Source organism: Sus scrofa, chromosome 1 (genome assembly GCF_000003025.6).
Source record: "Sus scrofa isolate TJ Tabasco breed Duroc chromosome 1, Sscrofa11.1, whole genome shotgun sequence".
NCBI classification, from domain to species: Eukaryota; Metazoa; Chordata; class Mammalia; order Artiodactyla; family Suidae; genus Sus; species Sus scrofa.
Window position 1 is genome coordinate 1774797 of NC_010443.5, and position 11176 is coordinate 1785972.

Consider the following 11176-nt stretch of genomic DNA (forward strand, 5'->3'; position numbering starts at 1 on the left):
CTTTGCCTGTAATTTTTTTCTCCTTCCGAGGGCTTATGGTATTTTAACCGTTACCCCCATTTGGCGGGATTGAGAAGGGGAGGAGAGATGTACTTTTATTGCTATTTACAAACCCTTATTTCAGCTCCTAAACTCAGTACCGATGGAGACAAATTCACACATGTCGTATTTTTAATAGGCCTGAGGACCAACACGTCAAAGTGCTGATCGTTCTCAGGAAAGACGTTTTCAGTGAAAAGCACCGGGGCCGACGCCGCTGTCCGCGGTTTTCCCTTTGCGGAGGGCGCAGAGCGGGAGGAAGGGCCCCGTTGCCGGGAAGGCGGGGGGAGCCTGGCAGCCACCCCCCGAAGTCGCATCAGGCTGCAGCCTTCCCGCTGGGTTGGTTCGGGGCCTGCGGGCCAGTGTTTGGGCCATGAAAGGGAATAGCTGGTGCCTTCAGCTACGCGAAACAGAAACTCTGACTCAAACTGGCTTTGAAAGAAAAAAGGAAACATCCTGCCTTGCACATCAGGAAGCAGGAAGCCCTGGGCGGGTGGGGAGTGCGGGTCTGTGAATCAGTGGGTCAGCCTGGCCATCGGCCATGCGAGGCTCCTCGTCCGAGGGCCGGTTTCCCCTGTCGTCAGAGGCTGAGGACAGCGGGGCTGGGCGGCGTCCTCCACCCCAGCCGGGGCCGTGGGGGTGGCGGGGTGTCTTTCTCTTCAGTCCGACAGGCTGTCCTCCCTGCGGGACCTAGCTGTCCCCTGGGGGCGCCTGCTGTGTGACCAGTGGCTTGTCAGTGGGTCAGGGCTCTTGAACCCTGGAGTGGGGCCCCAAGGCCCCGGGCATGTCTGATGCCCAAGGCTGCAGCCCCCAGTCCTTGTGGCAGGAGGACGCGGTTACGGGGGGAGGGGGTAGCAATGGGAACAAAACTGTGGTTCTGTCGGCCAGGGAGTGTGTCCCCGTGGATGGAGCTGGGACACAGACAGCTCACCCACTCTCATGTTCCCGCTGGTGTGGCCGGGGAAAAAAAACCCCACAGACTGGAGAATCAGCCCCAGGAACAGGGCTGTGCCTTGGAGCCCCAGAGGACAGGCGCTCAGGGGATGCTGGATTTGGAGTCTGGTCGGCGCTGAGTTGGGGACCTGGCCTGGACCCCAACCTGGGGCACACACTGCCCAGGAGTGGGAGCCTGGGAGCCCCGTGCAGGCTCCTGGGCTCTGGGGGCAGTGGCCACGATGTCTGGGGCCCAGCACACAGTCTCCGTCCTGCTCCTGGCCAGCACGCAGGTGCAGAGCGTCCCGGCTAGTGAGCGCCCCTGTGGGTGGAGTCAGAGCAGCACCCAGCCTGCTGGACCCTGCTGGGCCTCGCCACGTGGCTGGCCCCAGACCCAGGCTCCTTCCCTTCCCCAGCCTGCTCCCTGGTCCACCCTCCCTCCCCCACCCAGGGCCCTGGCCCTCTCACTCCCTTTCCCTGCTCTCGGCCGCCACCTGGCACGTCCTGGCACGTCTGACATCAAACCCCAGAACAGCTCTCCCGGGTGGGCGGTGGCTGTCCCGCATGCGCGTCCCTGTCCAGCGGGGCAGGCGTGCGCAGCCGGTCCTCCTCCAGGCTGCTCACCTCCTGCTCACCTCTCCGGACACCCCAGGAGTGTCCGGCTAAGCACGCAGTCTCGGGAGACAGACGGCCGGGCTCAGATGTCAGGCCTGCTCCCAGGTGGACGGACTGGCCACAGCCTCGGGATTTCACCACCTGGGAAGGAAGGTGGTCGTTACCGTCTGTGCAGTAGGCGTTAGATTAAAGAGGGACTCTGAAGTCGTCGAGAGCCCAAGTGACCCACGTGCTGTGTCATCACTATCCCCCTTCCGTGCCCTGTGGAGGCAGAGTCACGGGCACCCAGGTCGGGAAGCCTGGAGCAACGGCTGTGGGCGTCGCAGCTCCTGGGGGACTTGCTGGAGGTTAATGCTCTTGTTACACCCCTTCCCCAGAAAGAACCAAGGGAGGGAGAGAGACAGCGAGAGGGAGAAGCGGGGGCGGGAGGGAGGGAGGGAGGAGGTGGGAAGAAAGGAAGCCTCAGGCATCATCTGGCAGCGGGACCAGGAGCTGCGCTCCCACGGGGTCGCAGCTCAGAAGGGAGGCGCTTTGGCAGCCAGATGGTGCTGCTGAAAGGACAGTGGCAGCAATTTGGGGGTGACGGCCCCCTGGCGTTGCCTCGGATCCTGATTTGCTGTAACAAAGCAAATATTCTGTGTTACACACACGGCCTTTTCAGAGGACACAGAGGACGTCGCGGAGGCTGGAAGAGGGTGAAGATGCTGTAGAAATTATCTCATTAGTTTTCTTCGTCAAGGCAAAAATCGTTTTGTACATAAATTCTATGATAAATGAAATTAGCTTTGAATTTGAGGGTCATTGGATGAATAAAAATACGCTCTAGTGTGTATTCGAAACGGATGCTTTCCCAGCACAAAGGGAATCCTTTGCCAAGTGTGTTTTGCACAGCCCACATCCCTCCTCTTCCTTTTTGGGAAAAGAAAAAAAAAAAAGGAAAGAAGAACTGTTGGGGAAAAAAGGAAAGCAGAACTTGGCACGGCCTAGTCGCATCAGAGAAATAATCCTGCAAGGTCCAGGTCGATAACAGACGAGGTGAGCCCGGGGTTTCAGGGAGTCCCCTTCTTAGTACAAAGCACAAAGCAATTTAAAAAATCATATAAAGATAACTTTACGTTGAAAACAACCCTCTTTATTGCTCCCCCTGCTGACTGTAAAATAAATACAATCTAGTGAGAAAAAAAAGAGAGAAGTGGGAAAGACGGGAAGATGAAAATTTCCGTAACCACCGTCCTGCCCACCCCCAGCCGAAGAGCCACAGTCAGGGCCTGCGGAACCGTCCCCATTGGTTTTTTGGCGCCTGAACTGAAACCGAGATGGCGTGTGAATGAATTCCCATGAGACGTGATGTCCCGTCGTACAGGGGACTCTGTTACCTTTCTTACTTCCTGTCGGGGACGTCTTTCCCCACCGGTGACCACAGATCGTTACTCTGGCAGCCACATCGCACGGCTCCACCAGGACTTAGGACCCAAGCCCGTGGGGACCCGTCCTCGGGCCTCCCCCAGCTCTGCTGACCTGTCCGTGTACATAAACCTGTGAGTCCAGGAGACGACTTCGGGGCAGCCTCCCAGGGGTCGGTGTGCCCTCTCCAAGCCCCACCAGGGAGCGGGGGTGGGGGCCGAGCTCTGTGGGCTTCAGAGGAACAGAGGCTTGGTTTTGGAGCAGCCTGTGGGGTTCTGTTCTCCAGGCCCACAGGAAGGAGGAGGCTCGGTCCCCAGACGGGAGGGAGAAGTAACCCCTCTGTGTAAGCCCAGGTCATCGCCGTGCAGGAGGAGCCTGCAAACTCCCAGACCCAGACGACGCTCTGCTCTCGTGGTTTTAGCCATTTCTCCCAGCCTGGCGCTAAGACCCTCCGAGTGCCCTGGGACGCAGGCTCTGCCACCCAAATCCAGACGCCTGCCATCTGAGGACACGGATCTGGGCTCTGCTGTCCATTGCTCGGGCCGGGGGCGGGGTCCTCTGTGTATTTGTTGCATTCTGCTTGTGTTTGGACTTAGTGTGGCCAGCTCGTACTGGTATTTCTACCTGCCACGATTTTCCTTGCCTTTTTCAGTTTTAAGTTTTTGCCTTTTATTGAAACGATCTGGCTCTCCTGTCCCCTGTTTCCTCCGGAGGCTGGAAGGTGTAGGGTCTCCAGCTATGCTTTCAGGGCTGACCCTACACGGCCTCGCCGGCCCCTCTATTAGCAAGAGCGCCGAGATGCTCAAGGCGCTCAAGGCACTCAAGGCGCGGAGACACCCGGCTCCTGCGCCCGCCGCACCACTCCCTGGTTCTGCTCTACGTGCAAGTGATTCCGAGCCCCAGCCATTACGGTTCGGGTTCGGATGGCAGACATGCGCTGTCCGTGTTTATTCGCGGTCACCGGGCGGTTTAGACTTGTCACCGCTCGCTCTTCCTACCAGATCCGCTTCCCATCTGGCTCTAAAGCTCCTCTGACGGAATGCGGGTCTCCCCAGCCGTTTCACGCGGGGCTGCAGGTGGGACCCTCATTCTTTGTCTGGAAACGGCCTCTCTCTTGTGCAGAACCGTCGTTTAGCTCCACGTGGTTTCGGGAGAATTCTGGGGTCGGTCCCATCACAGGTGTTTTCTCTCCGGCTGCTTTAAAATGTTCCTCCTTGTCTTTGATGTTATTCAGATTTGCCTCGAGAGGCTGTGAACAAAAGTTTTAAAATGCGCAGGTGCATCTTGGCGGTGTGTGGGTTCGGTTCCAGACCGCGGGATAAAGGGAGGGTGTGAAAAAGTGAGCCACATGGATTTCTTGGTTTCCCCGTGCCCTCGAGGGTCCTTCTACACTGTGCTGTAGCGACAGGACCGCTGCCCCTTCCCCTGAGGTGGAGACCGTGCAGGTGCTCCGTCCTCGGACGTTCTGGTGAGTCTGCAGCCTCTCGTCTGCCTGGGTCACCGTCTGGGCTCTGACTCAGGCCCCACCGGCCCCACCAGCTCAGCAAAGACCAAGGAAAGGGAGGGAGAGAACTAGGAACTTATTTTTCCAAGAAAATAGGAAGACAAAGAAGGGAGGGGGAGAAGAGTGGGAGGCCTCCGTTCTTGCCCGGGACCTGCTGGCTCGGCTCCGAGGTAAGCAGCTCTTCGAGGAAGACTTCTCCGGGCCCGGCGCGAGATGAAGCTGCTCTGGGTCCTGCACGAGCAGGGGACACGGGGCGGGTGTGTCACTACAGCTGGTCTCACTGCTCTGCCTTCACGCCCCTGTCGTTACTGAGGGTAAGTCGGAGGCCGGTTGGTTTCCGTCCCTGTAGACCCGTCCCCTGGGCCCAGACGTCTGTGTAATCTACCACCTGCTTCCTGCTCTTCTCGGCTCACCTGCGTCACTAACGCCCAGTGTGTTCTCCACCCCCCACCCCCCGCCCCCGTTTTTCTGACAAGGACCTTTTTTATAGGTTCTTGCTGGACCCCCAGGTATCACCCGGCTTCGAATGGGTACGTTCTCTCCTCGCCTGTTTTCGTTGCTGCTGCAGACGGGTAAGCATCGCTTCCCTGCCTTTCAAGGGTCAGGGCAGCTGCATGTCAAGAAAGACCTTACTGGTTTAAGGTAGACCATGTGGGGACACCGTGTTGGAAGGCCGTGCCTTCCGAGGATGCAACCAGCTGGGGAGACACTCATCTGGGGGGGTGTGGGGGGGTCAGTAAGCAGATGGGGATGCAATCCGCTCTGTGTCTAAGGCTTGTATTTGGAAGACGAATCAGTGTCTTTATACGGATAGAATATGAGTGAATCTTATCCAGATGATTCCAGACCAAACCTACAATGTGGCCTTTCAAATCTGACCTGTGGCCCTGGCGATGCTGGCAGTAAATGGGTCTCAGAAAAAAAGATGCTCTGATGTGATGCTTTATTTAAGGGGAGCCTGGCTCCCTGGACAGGCAGTGTGTGCAGCACAGCACGACGCTGTAAGCTGGAAAGTCTGCTTTGAGTTTTTAGGGGTATTCCCGGGTGTGCGTGTGCCCTGTGCAGGGGAGGCTCAGACGCGCTGGCAGGGAGAGGAGGCGGCCGAGAGGCTGTGAGGCGAATGCAGCGCTAACCAGGCAGGTCCAGAGCGTGAGGGGTGACACGGGGCGCGGAGGTGACCCTCGTCTCGCTTTCTTGCTGCTGAGCACAATGTTGAAAGAGTTCATTTAAACGCTGAACAAAATGTCACCGTCACAATCACAGGAAGTGACTTCGTAGTTAAAGCTTCGTGTCCACTGCTGACCCAGGGAAGCTGGTGGGAGGCGAAGCCACGGCTGGAAGCCGGGTTTGCAAAGACGTCCTCTGGGAGGAAAACCCCCGCTGCCCGGGGCTGCTTTTCCTGTTTTCTGCCCCGTGTGGGCCTGTGCCCACTCAATGGGGCGGGGGTGGGGGTCCCTGCAGGGTAAGGGCTCTGCCCCCTCGGGCCTCGTTGGGCTGTGCTGGGGGCCAATGGGCAGTGTGGCCACGAGAACCTAGGATGCCCTTCTGGACGCATCGCTGAGCACCTCCGAGGCAACGCCACCTCCTGCTGCCATCGCAGGTGCTCTCAAGTGTCGGCCACCGCCTGCTGCAATGTCCACGGCTGCGGCCTGGATGCTCCCCGGGGCCGCGGGGCTGTGGGATGGGGCAGCCTCCTCAGCTGTCAGCTTTGCAGGTGCGGGTGTGCAGAGACTCCCTGGCCTCTGCCTCAGCACTGCAACCACCCCTGGTCCCGGAGAGCCGCAGCGTCTCTGATTAGGGGCTTATGGGGTTGTGGCCACCCTGGTGGGGGCACAGAAGAGTCCTGAGGGGCTGTGGCCAGTGAGGAAAGGGCCTTCCCAGTGGGCATGCCTCTCCGTGATTCTCATTCCAGCTGAGGGGAGGTTGCAGAGGCTGAGCCTGGACAAAGGAGGAGCTTTTAGAGAAGCTCCACCAAGTGTTGGGGGAACCGGACCAGAGGAAGGCCTGTCCTCGCCTCCTGGCGCCCCTAGACTGAGAGCCTCGTGTGGCAGGAGGTGGGGGCTCTGACCTTTCCTGTCCCCTCCTGCGTGTCACTCCCCTTGGGCAGTGGTGGCAAAGACCTCCCACAGAGGCTGCAGGAGCGTCAGAGTGGGGATGCGGGGGGGGGCAGAGCCCCTCCCCGGCCACCTGCCAGGACACCCACTGCTCTCCGGGCCGTCGCGTCATGATTACAGCCAGTCAAGATCCAGACCCCCCTCCTGTCTGTGGGGCTGTCACGGGGGTGGGGGCGGAGCAGCCAAGCACCGATGTCAAAGTGTCTACACTGAATGCCTGGAGGGTGGCCTCGCGTCACCCACAGGGGCTCTGGGGCCAGGGAGGGACCCCCCGTCTCTGCAGGAGAGGAGCGTTTCAGGACAGCCACCCGGGGTGGAGACCATTCATTCCAGCCAGGGGGCTGTGGAAGCGGGGGTGGGGGGATCCGCCCTCACGGGAAGCAGCCTCCATCTGCGGACACCACCGAGTGGGGACCAGCTCCTCCCCCTGTACTTCAGGGGTCACAGCTCAGATGCACCAGGGACCCTCAGGTGTGAACACACATGGACACCAGGAGAGGCGGGCACACGGGCTCCAGTGGGGAGGGCAGGGGCAGATGGGGGGTGGCCGGGGACTCCTGCAGGGCAGTGCTTCTGGCCTTTTCTCCCGGGAACCCTGTCCCGTACGGAGGGGCCTTGGAGTCTCTCCACGGGCCACCCCTGACCCCAAGGTGCGTGCGCGGGACGCTCAGGGTTGAACAGACCCCGCCACAACACCGCAGGATGGATTCCGGGTGGAGTGGGGCTCCAGAGGGCTGTGAGGGGGGTGTCCCAGGAGGTGCTGCCAGGCCCCGAGATGCACCTGCCCCAGCTTTACTCTGAGCTCCTTCCAGGCCGTGGCTTTGATTTTCTGAACGTCGTCTGGAAACTCGAGAGCTGATCCTGCCTCCATCTGTCTGTTTCCTGGTTCCTCTCTCTTCACGGAAATTGTGCTCTTGTCTGCAGTGCAGGGCGCCTGCCTTTCCCCTTCCAGTGGGTCCAGGAGCACTTAGCGCCACCCGCTCCCCCACAACGTGCGCGTGGTCTCTCCACGCACACAGCCGCAAACCTGCTTCCCACTTAATTACGGAACCCACAGCTCACACCACCACCTCCTCACACCGAAAAGGAGGCGGCTGCTGCATCTTTCATCTCTTTCCTTCGGGGCAGGAGGCAGAGGCTTAGCAGGCAGGCTCTCCACCCTTCTCTGCCCTCGTTCTAGGGAGAAGGGACGCCTGCTCACACACACGCAAGCTCACACACATCCACACACCTGCACACTCACACAATGCATGCTTATACACATGAACCTCATGCAATTCACACACACACATGCATAATACACAATACTCACAGCTATACACATTTATACGTACATACTGGAATACACACAGACTCGTGCCTACAGAGGCTCACACACACGCATGTTCACACACAGACCCCCACATCAGTACACACGTGAACACACACACAGATTCGGACACACACACACTGGCACTCACACGCACACACGCGAACACACACATACACACGCTCACCCACATCACATCAGCGATTTCCCAGATGAGTAGTGAAGTGCTTCCTGCTCTTGACCTTGAAGGAAGGGGAGCTACGCGGCGGGCCCTCCCCCTGAGTCACTTCTAACTGTCAGCTGCCACGTGGCACGAGGGGGCAGGAGACGGCGGCACCCTGGGCCTTCCTGGTGCCTGGGGAGAGCAGAGGCTGGCCGGCCCCGCCCCGCCCCACTTCAAGCTGGCCACGGGCAGGGGTGGGCTTCGGGGCTGGTCACTCGCCACCGGCCCCCACTGACCAGGTCTCCGCCAGCAAGAAGGCGAGACTCCTCCAGGGACAAGGCTTCAGGGGCCAGCAGTGAGTCCGAGCCCCATCTGGAGGTCGACCCCACCTCGGATGCTGAAGCCCCAGAGGAAAGCGGGGCACCCCTGTTCTCAGGGGCTCCTGCCCAACCATTTCTTCCCACCCAGATCCCCGAGAGGAGGAACTGGGTCGGGGATGAGCCCTGTAGGACTTCCGGTGGTGACTGAAGAAGCCAGAAAACTGACAGGAAAGTAAACTAACGCCTGATGTCGGGCAAGCCGCCTCCCGGAGAACTTGACGCCCAGGTCAGGGACAGGCCAGGTCAGGGGACAAGGGCCCAGGTCAGGGGACAAGACATAAAACACTGAGAAGCCAGAGGACGGACACCACATCTCAGAGCCACCACGGGCGGGCAGTCCAGCAGGCTGTCCGGGGTGACTGACACCTGACTGGCTGTTGAGGACGGTAATAGCCGTCGGGGTTGGGCAGTGGGCCCACCGGTCGCCCCTCCACCCCCCAGAGGCGGCTCTGGTGCTGAGCTTCAGGGACAGATGTGTAAGGGCCACGAGGGGCGTCTGGACCTGGGGGGTAAAATCATGGAGACCCGTGGGGTCCCCTTGAGGTGACCAAGGACACGGCCCGCACTCTGCCTTCCCCGTGGTGCGCGCGCCAGGAGAGCGACCCCGCTCAGGGGAAGCAAAGGCTGTGAACCCTCTGCTCACCCGTCGGTAAGGGTTTCAAATCACTGCTGTTCAGGTGTCTCCACTCTTTCTGGGCATGGGGCTAATTTCCCAGGAACTGCTATACGCCCTAGACACGCTCTTGAGGAGCCGGAACCAGACGTTCACCTGCAGACACAAGCATGAGTCTGGCTGATGGTCACACGGCCGTGACAGCGTAGGCGCCTAGAAGGAGCGGCCACCGGGTTTGGATCTGAGCCTGGGCTTTGCTTCAGTGGACACGCCTTCGGGGTGGGACTGACTTTATGTGTCCTGAAAATGGATCTTTTCTCAGAAAAGCCTGGGCCGGGTGGGGGTGGGACTAGGGTTGGCGGGAAAAAACAAACAGAACAGGCCAGAGGGAGGACGCAGCTCCGAGCACCAAAGAAACCTTCACGGGAAAGTTGTCTGAGACGGGAAACCCCACACGCCCACGGCGGGACCTTGACCTCCTGCCCAAGCAGGAAACAAGCCTCCCTTGTCCTCAAGGCCGACAGGCGGCTGGGAGAACACAGCCCAACTGTGAGCGCCCCGCTGAGCAAGACAAACGCTGGCTGGTTTCGCTGCAGCAGAGAGGTGGGACCCCTGGGGTGCGGTCGTCGTCGTGGGGGAGTGCAGGGCCAGCCAGCGAGCCGCACCCCAAATCCATCCCCACCTGCGGCCACTCCCCCAAGATGCTCCCAGGGAGGCCAACCTTGTGGTCAAAGTCCTTTTGTTTTGTTTTGCTTCAATAATTCAATAAGTTGTATTATGTTTATAGTTGTACAATCATTATCATAACTAATTTTAGAACATTTCGTCCCAAGCCAAAGTCCTTCGTGGGTGATCACTAAGTATTCTGTTAATCAAACCCGTATCCCCTGCATCTAATGAAATGAAAGCAGCAAGAATTCTTTGTCCCGCACAACCGTCGAGGGACGTGGCAGGTTTTGAGCACGCGTGCTCTGAGGGGAAGGACCAACACACATCCGAGCTTGGGCATCACTCGGCCGCCCGGGAAGGCACGAGGCCGGGACGGCAGCGCTGTTCCGTCTTTGATCTGGGTGCCGACACCAGGGCTCACCCGGGCTGTTCATGGGCACCTGCAGAAGCCTGGTCCTGGACCGCGGAGACCTCGGAGACCTCGGGTGAGGGGCGGGCTGCACTCTGGGCCAGCCGGGTGCCACAGCGGGGCTCTGCCCAGTGTCCGAGCTGCGGCTGCTTGAGTCTTGCTGAACTGGTTCCACACCAGGGTCGCCTGTGTCTTCTGGCCTCTGGGTGACCCTGTTCCTTGGAAATCCAGAAACAGGACCTGTGCCCCATCTTGTGTTTCGGGGGAAACCCACCCCTTCCAGGTGTTTCTGTGTTGGGGAGGGCAAGTTGGGGTTTGTGTTCTTCCAGGCGCTTCCTGGTTTGGCAGCCCTGGCCTGTCCTGGTCCAGCCTGTGAGCTGCCACGTCCCTCTGCCGCGTGGACGTGGCTGTGCCCTCCCCCCCAGAGCGCCCTCAAGCCGAGCTGGATGCAGAGCCGCTGAGCGTGTGGGGACGCGCACGGGCGTGGAGCATCCTCACCCGGAGACTTAGCCTCACTGCCCCCATTCCTGCCACAGGGCGGCCCTGCCCTCCTCCCGCAGCACCCCAGGCCTGTGCCCTCCTCCTGGTCCTGGGCTGTGGCTCTGTCTCCCCGGAACAGGGAGTGGGTGTCTCTCAGCGCCCCTCCCGGACTGGCCCCACGACCCAGAACTGCTTCCCTGTAAAGTCCCCATGTTCCCCGAGCTGCTCCACAGGCGCCTGAGACCCTGCGACGGGCCGCCTCTGCCCCCACCCCCGAGATCTGCAACAAGCCCGAGGTGGGATTCCTTTTCCTGCTGTCTCTGCATCACCAGCTCAGCCGCAGGGGCGTGAAGCCGCTGGGCAGTGTCCAGGCTGCACGCGCTCTGCCAGCTCGTGGCACAGCCGGTCCCCTCCTCACTTGGGGACAGGACTGGCAGTGACGAGGAGGGTCCCTCAGTGGTCAAGTCCCCCCGTTAACCACCCGAGGACCTCACTGCGGGTCCTGGAGCATCGGTTACAGCAGAGTTACCGTTGGTGCTGACCT